Below are 15,847 nucleotides of genomic sequence, written 5' to 3'. Positions count from 1 at the left end.
CGGTGACTCCACACAAATCAGAACTTGAGCCGAGCATCCCAAATCTGGTTCCTTTGTTTGTTTTTTCCTTTTTTCACTTTAAATACTATCTGTTGTGTTGGCCTTTAAACCTTACTTCCATTGTAACATCTTTTAGCACAGCTAGTCTTGTTTAGAATAAATCTGCAATTTATTAGTTTAGCCGTGTCCATTTTAAAATGAACCATAACTCCGAAAATTCTGTTCATAATTCATAGTCTGGCTTGCAGCTTACCTTTAAAAGCTAATGGTGGCAGCGAGTGTCTGTGGCTATTGCAGAAAGCTGGAGGCGTTAGACTAGTTCATGGTGAGATTAGAGCTTTCATTCTAAATGCGTGCGTGAGCCTAGGGAAGCTGTGTACAATTCCACATGTATTCTAATGACTCCGCGCTTGAATCCTTACTACAGTGATCGATTAAGGCTCTGCCATGACAATTGGTAGTGGCAAGAGCACTAGGAGTAGTTGATCCATGACAAATTGGCAACAGAAGCAGAATCGGACAGAGTTGACTCTCTCTCTCCCTGACACACTCCACAAAGCGGTTCAGTATCTTGCATAACATTCCACAATAAATTCCGCTATTTCTCTCTACAATAAGTCTCATGGCCCCCAAAAATTCGTCCTTCATTGATTCCTACAACCGGATCATTGGCAACTAAAGAGTCTGTCATTTCCTTTGTCTTTTGTCAGTTCACTGCTGGAGTATTCTCAACTTGTAGTTTATGGATGGTTTTTTTCTACTTCAACTAATGCCTTGTTTCCTGATGGCTTTTGAACCCAAATGGTCCTCTCCACATCACCACCAATTATATATAATCTGACCTCACCCAACAGGTATCACCACGTAACATGTTTCTATACAATGTATTACTGTCTAGAAGCATTTAGTACATGTCTATGCCATTCTTCCTCACTCATTTACTTTCATATAACAGTAGCACTTGCAATTTACTATATGTGCATACTATTTTCCTGCAGTGGTGTTTTTTACTAATGGACTACTATATTTTATGCCAGTTAGATGCTTCCGTCTCCATACTTCAGATGTTATCAACTTGCTAAGGTCTATATATTCTATTTATGTGACTTCCGCTCCGACCCTGGTGTGCACTGGTGCTGACCGTCGATGCTGCCTGGAAAACCCATTAAAGGCTTTTTCAAGGTAAAGGGGGGTTGCTGGTGTAGGTGCAACTTATCAAATATAGCATATCATCATGTTTTCAATTTTTTGTTCCAAAAGTACAGCTGGCAGAAACAATGTGCTGATAGAATGTGACTCAGTTTCATCTCTTTAACGTGTAAAATACAATCTGTAAGACATTCAAAGGGGTTATCCCATGAATCATTTTTAGATGAAAACTCCTGAAAGCTTGTTAATAACTGATTTAAAAAGCACCTGAATAATAAAAAAAAAATTCTATAGCAGCCAAGGTCATTATTGGATGCTACTTTTCTGTGGTGGTGGTAGGTTGGTGTCTTCTGTCAGGATTGCTGGGTTGTTTCTGAGATAATAATGGCTTAGTTGTTTTCTCATTTTGTTATTTTTATCCTCCTCTTTTTAAGAGCCTTAACTTTGTTCTTCTTCTGTCGATCAGGCTCTGTGTTTTATAGATGTGGTAGGACCTTTGATGATGTCACCAGGGGGCGGATCATCAGAAACACGCACATACATAATCACTGAGAAGTGGTTGTTAGTAGTTTAATTAGCAGTCTTTCTAGCAATAAAGAGCCCCTCTGGTGATGCTTTTTTTCATTCATTATGTAACTAGTGCCCCAGCATAATAGGCTCATATTACTTTGTTTAGTTATTCTTTTCTATCTGAAAATTCCTCCAAACCTTCTCAGTTTAGCCATGTGATCTCATTGGGACCATCTGAAGATTACATTGCTTTGTGCTCTCCCAAGAAGTCACTTTTTTAGTCACCAGAATTTCTGTTTGATGAAACTGCATGAATTGTATCAGGCTCTTTAAAATCAGGAGACAACTCCTATCACAGTTACTGCTGATGATTAAAGACTTCTGTCACACAGCTATAATGGAGGAGTTTACAGCTCATCTTCCTGGCTTTACAGCAGATATAAAAAGTCTACACACCCCTGTTTCAGATTTATTTTCACATTCAATGTGACCCGTTATCTGTGCAATTCCATTAAAAAATAAACTAAAATCTATTTGGGTGGACAATTAAAACAAAAACTAAAACAATGTGGTTGCATAAATATGCACACCCTAAAACTAATACTTTGTTTATGTACGTTTTGATTTTATGACAGCATTCAGTCTTCTGCGTAGGTCTATCAGCACATCTTGACTTGGCAGTCTTTGCCCATTCTTCCTTGCAAAAGCGCTCCAAATCTGTCAGACTGCGAGGGCATCTCTTATGTAGCGCCCTCTTCAGGTCAACACTCATATCTTCTATGGGATTCAGGGCTGGGCTCTGACTGGGCCATTTGAAAACTTAGGTCTTCTGGCAAGGCCATACTTTTGGTGATTTGGAGATATGCTTTGGGTTGTTGTCATGCTGAAAGGTGAAATTGCTCTTCATCTCCTGTTTTTTAGCAGAGGCTTGAAGGTTTTGTGCCAAAATGGACTGATATTTGTTCAGAATTCCCTCTACTTTGACTAAAGCCCCAGTTCCAGCACCAGAACAACATTCCCCCTCATAATGCTGCCTCTACCATCTTCACTGCGGGTTGGTGGTCTTTTGGTGATGCACAGTGTTGGCTTTGTGCCGAACATACCTTTAGAAATTACGGCCAAAAAGTCCTCCCCCGGTCTCATGAGAAATAACACGTTATCCCACAGACTGCTGGCAAACTTGATGTAGGTTTTGGCAAAATATAACTGGGCTTGGATGTTTTTCTAAGTTAGAAAAAGCTTCTCCCCACCCCCCACCCCCCTCACAGCCCAGATATATGAAGAATACAGGAGATGGTTGTCATATGCACTACACAACCAGCACTTGCCAGAAACTCCTGCAGCTCCTTTAATGTTGCTGTAGGCTTCTTGGCACCCCACCCCCGCATAATTTTTTTTTCTGGTCTCTTCATTAATTTTTGAGGGACATCCAGTTCTTGGTTATGTCACTGTTGTGCTAATGTAATCCCCTTCTTGCTGATGTCTTCTCTGTGTCCCATGGTATATGTAATGCCTTGGAGACGTTTTGGTCGCCTTCTCCTGACTGATACCTCCCAACAATCAGATCCGTCTTGTAACCAGTGTCATTTTCTTTAAGGGGTTTAACAAAAGGTGTGGGAGTGTTTATTTGTCACCCCTTGAGAAAGAAAATGAAACACGCATTGGGGTGTCTTCTGGCTCCATTGGTGGGTACTTTTCCAGCATGTGGTTTTGACTCTCTTTGTACTTTGTTTCCTTTATTATTATTTATGTGTATATTATTATTTTACTCTATGTATGTGTACAACTAGTCAGAGTCTCTGGGACCCATATATTTCTGTTATACTGAGATTTGTTATACACTTCAATTTCCCAGTCAATGGATCCTTGGTTTTATTTTAGTCTTCTCATCTTGATTGTAATACATATTTTATGTATTTTTTCAATAAATTAATTGTTTAGTTTTATACTTCGTTTCATTTTGTGTTGATATGGGAGTGTAGTGGCCTGAAAAAAGGCACTACTTAGCCCTGTTTAGCTATGGGGACCTGTAATATAATAACCGGCCTTAGGGGTTTAATTTGAGTCATTTTACACAGAAGATGCATAAATAAAATTAGCGCTCTCCATAGATGTTAGGAATGATCTGAGCAAGCAGCGCAGCCACCACTAGATTAAACACAATGAAGGGTGCTGCAGAATTAGTGGACAGACCCAGAAATAGGACATGGACCTTTAGGCATTTATAGTATATTCAGTGGATATGCCATAGAGGTGTATATGTGTATTATTATTTACACTGATCAGCCATGGTTCTTTCAAAACAGCTTTGATCCTTCACGGCATGGACACCACAAGGATGTTGAAGGTGTCCTGAGATATCTAGCACCAAAGTGTTAGCAACAGATCCTTTAAATTGCAAGGTGGGGCTTACATAGATTACACCTGTTTTCCTAGCACATCCCCCAGATGTTCAATCAGATTGAGATCTGAGGAATTTAGAGGGCAATTCAACACCTCAACTGATTCTAGACAATATTTGCAGTGTGGTACCTGCTGAAATCAGCCTCCTCCATTATGGAATGCCATTACGAAAATAATGTTGTCCTGCAACAATGTTTGGACATGTGGTATGCATCAATGTGACATCCATATGAATGCCAAGATCCAAGTTTTCCAAGCAAAACATTGCCCAACATTCACCATCACACTGCCTCTTCTTTCCATAATACATCCTGATTAGAGATGAGCGAATGTACTCGTCCGAGCTTGATGCTCGGGCGAATATTAGGGTGTTCGGGATGCTCGTTACTCTTAACAAGCACCACGCGATGTTCGGGTTACTTTCACTTTCCTCTCTGAGACGTTAGCGCGCTTTTCTGGCCAATTGAAAGACAGGGAAGGCATTACAACTTCCCCCTGTGACGTTCCAGCCCTATACCACCCCCCTGCTGTGAGTGGCTGGGGAGATCAGATGTCACCCGAGTATAAAAATCGGCCCCTCCCGCAGCTCGCCTCAGATGCGTTGTGAGTTAGCTGAGGGAAAGTGCTATTGTGTTGGAGCTGCTGTAGGGAGAGTGTTAGGAGTGAGTGTAGGCTTCAAGAACCCCAACAGTCCTTCTTAGGGCCACATCTATCCGTGTGCAGTAGTGTGGAGGCTGCTGTTAGCAGTGTTGCACATTTTTTTTTTTTTCAAAATCGGCTGTGCAGAGCATTGCGCCCTGCAGTAATACTACAGGGACAGAATTGTGTAGGCAGGGCCAGAAGACATATATTATTGATTGAATATAGTCAGTGGGCCTTCCCTTAAAAAAAAAAAAGGGAAAAATCATATTTGGCCTGCCTCTGACAGTCCTCAGCGTTCTGGGTACGTGTGTGGTGGGTGGAGAACGTAAAAAAATCATACGCAGCCAACTAAGTTTAACAGCAGGCTTGCGCCAATTTATTTCCTGCCTGGGAAATCACCGCTCTGCTGCAGTTAATATAACACTGCAGTTCTGTGACACACAGCAGGGCCACAGAACACATTTGTTATTGATTGAATATAGTCAGTGGGCCTTCCCTTTAAAAAAAAAAGGGAAAAATTATATTTGGCCCGCCTCTGACAGTCCTCAGCGTTCTGGGTACGTGTGTGGTGGGTGGAGAACGTAAAAAAATCATACGCAGCCAGCTAAGTTTAACAGCAGGCTTGCGCCAATTTATTTCCTGCCTGGGAAATCACCGCTCTGCTGCAGTTAATATAACACTGCAGTTCTGTGACACACAGCAGGGCCACAGAACACATTTGTTATTGATTGAATATAGTCAGTGGGCCTTCCCTTTAAAAAAAAAAGGGAAAAATTATATTTGGCCTGCCTCTGACAGTCCTCAGCGTTCTGGGTACGTGTGTGGTGGGTGGAGAACGTAAAAAAATCATACGCAGCCAGCTACGTTTAACAGCAGGCTTGCGCCAATTTATTTCCTGCCTGGGAAATCACCGCTTTGCTGCAGTTAATATAACACTGCAGTTCTGTGACACACAGCAGGGCCACAGAACACATTTGTTATTTGATTGAATATAGTCAGTGGGCCTTCCCTTTAAAAAAAAAAGGTAAAAATTATATTTGGCCTGCCTCTGACAGTCCTCAGCATTCTTGGTACGTGTGTGGTGGGTGGAGAACGTAAAAAAAATCATACGCAGCCAGCTAAGTTTAACAGCAGGCTTGCGCCAATTTATTTCCTGCCTGGGAAATCACCGCTCTGCTGCAGTTAATATAACACTGCAGTTCTGTGACACACAGCAGGGCCACAGAACACATTTGTTATTGATTGAATATAGTCAGTGGGCCTTCCCTTTAAAAAAAAAAGGGAAAAATTATATTTGGCCCGCCTCTGACAGTCCTCAGCGTTCTGGGTACGTGTGTGGTGGGTGGAGAACGTAAAAAAATCATACGCAGCCAGCTAAGTTTAACAGCAGGCTTGCGCCAATTTATTTCCTGCCTGGGAAATCACCGCTCTGCTGCAGTTAATATAACACTGCAGTTCTGTGACACACAGCAGGGCCACAGAACACATTTGTTATTGATTGAATATAGTCAGTGGGCCTTCCCTTTAAAAAAAAAAGGGAAAAATTATATTTGGCCTGCCTCTGACAGTCCTCAGCGTTCTGGGTACGTGTGTGGTGGGTGGAGAACGTAAAAAAATCATACGCAGCCAGCTACGTTTAACAGCAGGCTTGCGCCAATTTATTTCCTGCCTGGGAAATCACCGCTTTGCTGCAGTTAATATAACACTGCAGTTCTGTGACACACAGCAGGGCCACAGAACACATTTGTTATTTGATTGAATATAGTCAGTGGGCCTTCCCTTTAAAAAAAAAAGGTAAAAATTATATTTGGCCTGCCTCTGACAGTCCTCAGCATTCTGGGTACGTGTGTGGTGGGTGGAGAACGTAAAAAAAATCATACGCAGCCAGCTAAGTTTAACAGCAGGCTTGCGCCAATTTATTTCCTGCCTGGGAAATCACCGCTCTGCTGCAGTTAATATAACACTGCAGTTCTGTGACACACAGCAGGGCCACAGAACACATTTGTTATTTGATTGAATATAGTCAGTGGGCCTTCCCTTTAAAAAAAAAAGGGAAAAATTATATTTGGCCTGCAGGCTTGCGCCAATTTATTTCCTGGCTGGGAAATCACTGGTAATACAGCATGCTGAGGGGTAGGGGTAGGCCTAGAGGACGTGGACGCGGCCGAGGACGCGTAGGCCCAAGTGAGGGTGTGGGCACAGGCCGAGCTCCTGATCCAGGTGTATCGCAGCCGACTGCTGCGCGATTAGGAGAGAGGCACGTTTCTGGCGTCCCCACATTCATCGCCCAATTAATGGGTCCACGCGGGAGACCTTTATTAGAAAATGAGCAGTGTGAGCAGGTCCTGTCGTGGATGGCAGAAAGTGCTTCGAGCAAGCTATCATCCACCCACAGTTCGGCGCCGTCCAGTGCTGCAAATCCGAATCCTCTGGCTGCTGCTCCTCCTTCCTCCCAGCCTCCTCACTCCACTACAATGACACATGCTCAGGAGCGGGAAGACTCCCAGGAACTGTTCTCGAGCCCCTGCTCAGATTGGGCAGCAGTGGTTCCTCTCCCACCAGAGGAGTTTATCGTCACTGATGCCCAACCATTGGAAAGTTCCCGGGGTCCGGGGGATGAGGCTGGGGACTTCCGGCAACTGTCTCAAGACCTTTCAGTGGGTGAGGAGGACGATGACGATGAGACACAGTTGTCTTGCAGTGAGGTAGTAGTAAGGGCAGTAAGTCCGAGGGAGGAGCACACAGAGGATTCGGAGGAAGAGCAGCAGGATGATGAGGTGACTGACCCCACCTGGTGTGCAACGCCTACTCAGGACAGGTCTTCAGAGGGGGAGGCAAGGGCAGCAGCAGGGCAGGTTGCAAGAGGCAGTGCGGGGTCCAGGGGTAGAGGCAGGGCCAGACCGAATAATCCACCAACTGTTTCCCAAAGCGCACCCTCGCGCCATGCCACCCTGCAGAGGCCGAGGTGCTCTAAGATCTGGCAGTTTTTCACAGAGACGCCTGACGACCGACGAACAGTGGTGTGCAACCTTTGTCGCGCCAAGATCAGCCGGGGAGCCACCACCACCAGCCTCACCACCACTAGCATGCGCAGACATATGATGGCCAAGCACCCCACAAGGTGGGACGAAGGCCGTTCACCGCCTCCGGTTTGCACCGCTGCCTCTCCCCCTGTGGCCCAACCTGCCACTGAGATCCAACCCCCCTCTGAGGACACTGGCACTACCGTCTCCTGGCCTGCACCCACACCCTCACCTCCGCTGTCCTCGGCCCCATCCACCAATGTCTCGCACCGCACCGTCCAGCCGTCGCTAGCGCAAGTGTTTGAGCGCAAGCGCAAGTACGGCGCCGCGCACCCGCACGCTCAAGCGTTAACCGTCCACATAGCCAAATTTATCAGCCTTGAGATGCTGCCGTATAGGGTTGTGGAAACGGAGTCCTTCAAAAGTATGATGGCGGCGGCGGCCCCGCGCTACTCAGTTCCCAGTCGCCACTACTTTTCCCGATGTGCCATCCCAGCCCTGCACGACCACGTCTCCCGCAACATTGTACGCGCCCTCACCAATGCGGTTAGTGGCAAGGTCCACTTAACAACGGACACGTGGACAAGCACAGGCGGGCAGGGCCACTACATCTCCCTGACGGCACATTGGGTGAATTTAGTGGAGGCTGGGACAGAGTTAGAGCCTGGGACCGCTTACGTCCTACCGACCCCCAGAATTGCGGGCCCCAGCTCGGTGGTGGTATGTTCGGCGGTGTATGCTTCCTCCACTAAACCACCCTCCTACTCCTCCTCCTCCTCAACCTCTGTCTCGCAATCTAGATGTGTCAGCAGCAGCAGGACGTCGCCAGCAGTCGGTGTCGCGCGGCGTGGTAGCACAGCGGTGGGCAAGCGTCAGCAGGCCGTGCTGAAACTACTCAGCTTAGGAGAGAAGAGGCACACGGCCCACGAACTGCTGCGGGGTCTAACAGAGCAGACCGACCGTTGGCTTGCGCCGCTGAGCCTCCAACCGGGCATGGTCGTGTGTGACAACGGCCGTAACCTGGTGGCGGCTCTGCAGCTCGGCAGCCTCACGCACGTGCCATGCCTGGCCCACGTCTTTAATTTGGTGGTTCAGCGCTTTCTGAAAAGCTACCCACGCTTGTCAGACCTGCTCGTAAAGGTGCGCCGGCTCTGCGCACATTTCCGCAAGTCCCACACGCACGCTGCCACCCTGCGGACACTGCAACATCGGTTTAATCTGCCAGTGCACCGACTGCTGTGCGACGTGCCCACACGGTGGAACTCTACGCTCCACATGTTGGCCAGGCTCTATGAGCAGCGTAGAGCTATAGTGGAATACCAACTCCAACATGGGCGGCGCAGTGGGAGTCAGCCTCCTCAATTATTTTCAGAAGAGTGGGCCTGGTTGGCAGACATCTGCCAGGTCCTTGGAAAGTTTGAGGAGTCTACCCAGGTGGTGAGCGGCGATGCTGCAATCATTAGCGTCACCATTCCTCTGCTATGCCTCTTGAGAAGTTCCCTGCAAAGCATAAAGGCAAATGCTTTGCGCTCGGAAACGGAGGCGGGGGAAGACAGTATGTCGCTGGATAGTCAGAGCACCCTCCTGTCTATATCTCAGCGCGTTGAGGAGGAGGAGGAGGAAGAGGATGAGGAGGAGGGGGAAGAGACAGCTTGGCCCACTGCTGACGGTACCCATGCTGCTTGCCTGTCATCCTTTCAGCGTGTATGGCCTGAGGAGGAGGAGGCGGAGGAGGAGGAGGAGGAGGATCCTGAAAGTGATCTTCCTAGTGAAGACAGCCATGTGTTGCGTACAGGTACCCTGGCACACATGGCTGACTTCATGTTAGGATGCCTTTCTCGTGACCCTCGTGTTGCACGCATTCTTGCCACTACGGATTACTGAGTGTACACACTGCTCGACCCACGGTATAAGGAGAACCTTTCCACTCTCATTCCCGAAGAGGAAAGGGGTTCGAGAGTGTTGCTATACCACAGGACCCTGGCGGACAAGCTTATGGTAAAATTCCCATCCGACAGCGCTAGTGGCAGAAGGCGCAGTTCCGAGGGCCAGGTAGCAGGGGAGGTGCGGAGATCGAGCAGCATGTTCAGCACAGGCAGTGCAACACTCTTTAAGGCCCTGGACAGCTTTATGGCTCCCCACCAAGACTGTGTCACCGCTCCCCAGTCAAGGCTGAGTCGGCGGGAGCACTGTAAAAGGATGGTGAGGGAGTACGTAGCCGATCGCACGACCGTCCTCTGTGACGCCTCTGCCCCCTACAACTACTGGGTGTCGAAGCTGGACACGTGGCCTGAACTCGCGCTGTATGCCCTGGAGGTGCTTGCTTGTCCTGCGGCTAGCGTCTTGTCAGAGAGGGTGTTTAGTGCGGCTGGGGGAATCATCACAGATAAGCGTACACGCCTGTCAACCAACAGTGCCGACAGGCTTACACTCATCAAGATGAACAAAGCCTGGATTTCCCCAGACTTCTCTTCTCCACCAGCGGACAGCAGCGATACCTAAGCAATACGTAGGCTGCACCCGCGGATGGAAGCATCGTTCTGTATCACCATCCAAAACGGTGACATTTCTGCTTCATCAATCTGTGTATAATATTCCTCCTCCTCCTCCTGCTCCTCCTCCTGAAACCTCACGTAATCACGCCGAACGGGCAATTTTTCTTTGGGCCACAAGGCTCACTCATATAATTTTTCCAAACAATTTTTATACGTTTCAATGCTCTAACAAGCGATGAAACTTTAACTTGAACCAATTTTTCGTTAAACTGGGCTGCCTCCAGGCCTAGTTACCACTTAAGCCACATTAACCAAAGCGATTAATGGGTTTCACCTGCCATCTTGGTTGGGCATGGCCAATTTTTTCTGAGGTACATTAGTACTGTTGCTACACCAATTTTTTTGGGCCCTCACCTACAGTGTAATCATTGTAATTTCTATGTTCTTCGCCTGCACTCATGGTACAGAAAGGTGTGTGGGGTTGGCCTACACTGTTGCTACATAAATGTAACTGGGGCCTTGTCTATACTGCAGCTACTGAAATGTGAAAGAGACTGTTATCTCCCTAAACTGCTGCAATGGGAATTGTTACTGGGGCTTGTCTTGAGTGCTACTATTACTGAAATGGAACTAAGACTGCGCTCCTCCTATACTGCTGCTTCGGAATTGTTACTGGGGCCTGTCTTGAGTGCTACTATTACTGAAATGGAACTAAGACTGCGCTCCCCCTATACTGCTGCTATGATATGTTAGTGGGGCCTGTCCCTAATACTACCGCTGAAATGTTAATAATTCTGGGCTCTGCCTATACCGCAGCTAATGGTATGTCACTGGGGTGTGGAAACAGAGGCTTCACAAAGACATGATGGCGGCGAGGCCATTTCCCACCAACGCTGTTACTGTTAAGGTGCATATAACCACGGACACGTGGAGAGGACACATAGTGCCTCCAAAACATCCCCCTCCTCCTCCAACAATGAAAACATTTTTGGCAAATACCTTTGCATTGGTCCGTCTGGTGGCAGTCCAAGAATTTCACCTTTAACGACACAACAAGAGAGCACCACCACCATCCCCCCGCCACGGACCACTTAATCATGGCCACATTCCGAAAACCAACTACATAAAACCGCGCTACTAGGTCCGCAGTCACCACCACATTACCACCAATGAGGTTACTGTTAAGGTACATATTACCAGTCTGACTGGGGCATGCAGTGTGGGCCAAAGCCCACCTGTATTGTATCTGATGTTAGCTCTTCTGAGTAGGGCACTGCAATGGGATATATTTATGTACCACCGGTGGGTTCCAGGGAGCCACCCATGCTGTAGGTGCACACGGAGTTTAACCTACATCTGTCCACTTCTAAAGAACCCCAGTCTGACTGGGGCATGCAGTGTGGGCCGAAGCCCACCTGCATTAAGCACGACATTACGTCAGCTGTGTTGGGCAATGCAATGGGATATATTTATGTACCGCCGGTGGCTTCCTGGCACCCACCCATGCTGTAGGTGCACACGGAGTTTAACCTACATCTGTCCACTTCTAAAGAACCCCAGTCTGACTGGGGCATGCAGTGTGGGCCGAAGCCCACCTGTATTGTATCTGACGTTAGCTCTGCTGAGTAGGGCACTGCAATGGGATATATTTATGTACCACCGGTGGGTTCCAGTGAGCCATCCATGCTGTAGGTGCACACGGAGTTTAACCTACATCTGTCCACTTCTAAAGAACCCCAGTCAGACTGGGGCATGCAGTGTGGGCCGAAGCCCACCTGCATTAACCACGACATTACCTCAGCTGTGATGGGCAATGCAATGGGTTACATTTATGTACAGCGGGTGGGTTCCAGGGAGCCACCCATGCTGTGGGTGCACACGGAATTCCCATTGCGGAGTTGTACCTGCCTGTGACTATTTATAAAAAACCGCGGTCTGACTGGGGCGTGCAGACACCTTGACAGAATGAATAGTGTGTGGCACATAGGTTCCCCATTGCTATGCCCACGTGTGCAGCTCCAGATGGAGGTGGCACAGGATTGGATTTCTCATTGCTTCTGTACAGCATTGTGGACTATCGGCCCGCCCCTTTTATGGGGGGGTCGCTGCCTAGCCATGCCAACCCTCTGCAGTGTGTGCCTGCTTTGCCTCTGGCAGACGCACTTATAAATAGACATGAGGGTGGCGTGGCATGAGGGCAGCTGAAGGCTGGGCAGGGACAGTTTGGTGTGCGCTGTGGACACTGGGTCGTGGGGGGGGGGTTGGGCAGCATGTAACCCAGGAGAAGTGGCAGCGGAGTGTCACGCAGGCAGTTATTGTGCTTTATTGGAGGTAGTGTGGTGCTTAGCTAAGGTATGCATTGCTAATGAGGGCTTTTCAGAAGTAAAAATTGTTGGGAGGGGGGGGCACTCTTGCCGCTATTGTGGCTTAATAGTGGGACCTGGGAACTTGAGATGCAGCCCAACATGTAGCCCCTCGCCTGCCCTATCCGTTGCTGTGTCGTTCCCATCACTTTCTTGAATTGCCCAGATTTTCACACATGAAAACCTTAGCGAGCATCGGCGAAATACAAAAATGCTCGGGTCGCCCATTGACTTCAATGGGGTTCGTTACTCGAAACGAACCCTCGAGCATCGCGATAAATTCGTCCCGAGTAACGAGCACCCGAGCATTTTGGTGCTCGCTCATCTCTAATCCTGATACTATCTCTTTCTGCAGATGATGCACACTCAACCAAGCCATCCACATGATATAAAAGGAAGCATGATTCATTGACCAAACGGTCTAGCCTTTGCTCCCCATGTGCACCAATTAGTCTTAGGAATTCATAACCCCATCACAGGTTCACCAGTTGTCCTTTTTTGGGCCACATTTAGTAGATTGTAACTAGTACACCCTACAAGGGCTGCCATTTTGAAAAAAACTTTAACTCCATCATCTAACTACCACAATTTGGCCCTTTTCAAAGTGGGTCAGATCCTTACACTTACCCATTTTGTCAGCTTCTAACAACTAATCAACTTCAAAAACTTACTGATCTCGCAATGCCTATTATGCCCCATTGAAGTCATTTTAATGTTATGGCCAATGAGTGTATGTATATTCAATGTTTTTTTCACTCTTGCTCCAATGCAGAAGACTGTAAAATACTGCGTATATTTTCAGTTTAAAGGATCTTCATCCAACACCATCTTAAAGCAACACACAGTATAAAGTTACTTGTGAGGTTTGTGTAGGGTTGTGCCACAGATTGGTCTTGTGCTCATCCTATATCTCTCGTTGTAGCCCTTGCTATAAACACTGCCTGACTTACTACTTAAGAGTGTCCTTGAATATTCTACTCACATTTTGGCAGGTTATTACAGCTTCCCTTTTCTATTCCTCCTACACACACTTGGGAATATAAAATCTATTTTTACATAAATGTATCTATCTTCATCCCCACACAAAAATACACAGAATCCGCTCGTCGTAAACAAATAATTTGGTAAAAGGCACTCTTATACTTTTGGTTCAGAATTGCAAAAACCAACTTCTGGAATCTATTCAAATTGGAACAATGGACAAGTATAATGGTTCTCATTAATCCAGCAAGAAATTCATACAACAGCAGCTGCATATTAAAGGGTCGTGGATCCAACTGGCATGTCTGAGCAGCGGGTTTGGTATTATCGGATATTGCCTCAACACAGATATTCAACACAATTATGAAGTTAATTAAACATGACAGTACACAGCAGAGAAATAATATTATGGGTTAAAATCCAAAATTGACTGTGCACTTCTAGGTGAAATCAAACAAAAGCTGAAAACGAGAGGAATCTTAAGATTATTCATTAGATTTTTGCATAGTTCTCAACATTACTAAATATTCTATGGATGTTGCACTTAAAAAGGCTGAAGAGGAATAGAGAAGTATAACAGTTTTCTTTCAAAAAAAGTGCCACACTTGTCCTCAGGCTTTGTGGGGTATAGCAGCTCAGCCTCCTTCACTTTAGTGGTGCTAAACTTTTGTAAACAATTCCATACACATGAGTAGCGCTGTTTCTGGAAGAAGGCAGCAATGTTTTTTTTGCTAATCTTTTACAACAACCTTTAAAGGGGTTATCCAGGCAGCGGGCACCGAGATAGATCGGGGTCGGAGCAGAAGAACTGTGTAACAGATGGAAGCCCTGCTCCGACCCCTGTTTAACAACTGGAAGCACTGCTCTGACCCCTGTGTAATGGCTGGAAGCTATGTTTCGACCCCTGTGTAACGGCTGGAGACCCTCTGTGTAACTGCTGGCAGCACTGCTCTGATCCCTGTGTAATAGCTGGAAGCACTGCTCAGACCCAGTGTAACGACTGGAAACACTGCTCCGCCCCCTGTGTAATGGCTGGAAGTACTGCTCTGACCCCTGTGTAACGGCCGGCGTTTGTAGTTGCAAGCACAGCTCTAATTTATGTCAATGGGTCCCCAGCCTGCAATTACAAGCACAGCTCCAATTAATTTCACTGAGATCTGCACCTGCAATTACAAGCACCAGCCACTACACAGGGGTCAGAGCAGTGCTTCCGGCCGATGTATCCCAGAGGGTGATGCCTGGAAAACCCCTTTAACCCTTTCCAATTCACTGTCTGACCGCTGGAGACATTATGATTTAAGGCTGTACTGCTCCGATGTTGGAAGACATCCGTCGGGGTTCTCTTACTGTATATTGCCAGCCTCCCTGCTGTCAGAGCCTATCAAACGTGTCACCTCATGCGGTACTGGTTTTAGCCAGCATATAGCGCCGTTGTATAACAGCAGAAAAAGAGTAACCCCCTTGGAAAACCAGGATAGAAATTGGATTGGAAAGGGTTAATCAACTAAATTAATTTTAACTGATATGTGTACTTATCTGCTCATCACTCTTTATTGATCATTTAAGCTATTCACATTAGAATTTCAATGGCTATGAAGTCAAATAAACTTCCGGTATGTCCGGGTTTGCGCAACTCCAATAGACCTCTATTAGAACCCTTGGATGCGCAAATGCGAACAAAATAGAACAGGTCTTATTTTTTGCATTCGTCAGAACCACACACATACAAAAAAAAAAGAGAATGAATCCATTGAAATCAATGGGCTCTATTCTCCACCTTTTCCATTCCTCTATGGAGGTCTTTGGTGTGCAAACACGCAGAAGATAGAGCGGGTCCTATTTTTTTGTGCCAGCAAAAACAACAGGCACAAACAGAGGAAGTGATAATGAATAATAATCGCAGCATTTAGCTTTCGTCTGCTTAAGGGCTTAAAGATGACCGTGCTTGTGGAGCTTTTTGTGGCCGTGATTCTGACCCCCGTGTAATGGCTGGAAGCGAAGCAATTAATTTCAATGGCTTCATTCTCACGGACATGGTTCTTGCATGAGAAAAGATAGGACTTGTTCTACTTTCGGATTTTTTTTTCTTGTACGCTATAGCGTGGAGTTTGAACAGTTAAAAAAGAAGAAACTTTTCATTGGTTCGAAATACATTCCGTTGCAACTAGCGTATTTGCTCATGCACCTGTGTATTTAACCCCTAGGTCTGCAAAACTTTTTTCAAGCTCATTAAAAACATTTACATGCCAATGTTACCAAATGGGATCGTTACTTCTAAAAA

Source organism: Eleutherodactylus coqui, chromosome 4 (assembly GCF_035609145.1).
Source record: "Eleutherodactylus coqui strain aEleCoq1 chromosome 4, aEleCoq1.hap1, whole genome shotgun sequence".
In the NCBI taxonomy this organism is placed as follows: Eukaryota; Metazoa; Chordata; class Amphibia; order Anura; family Eleutherodactylidae; genus Eleutherodactylus; species Eleutherodactylus coqui.
The sequence above is the reverse complement of the archived record's forward strand: the minus strand, read 5'-3'. Positions refer to the sequence as shown.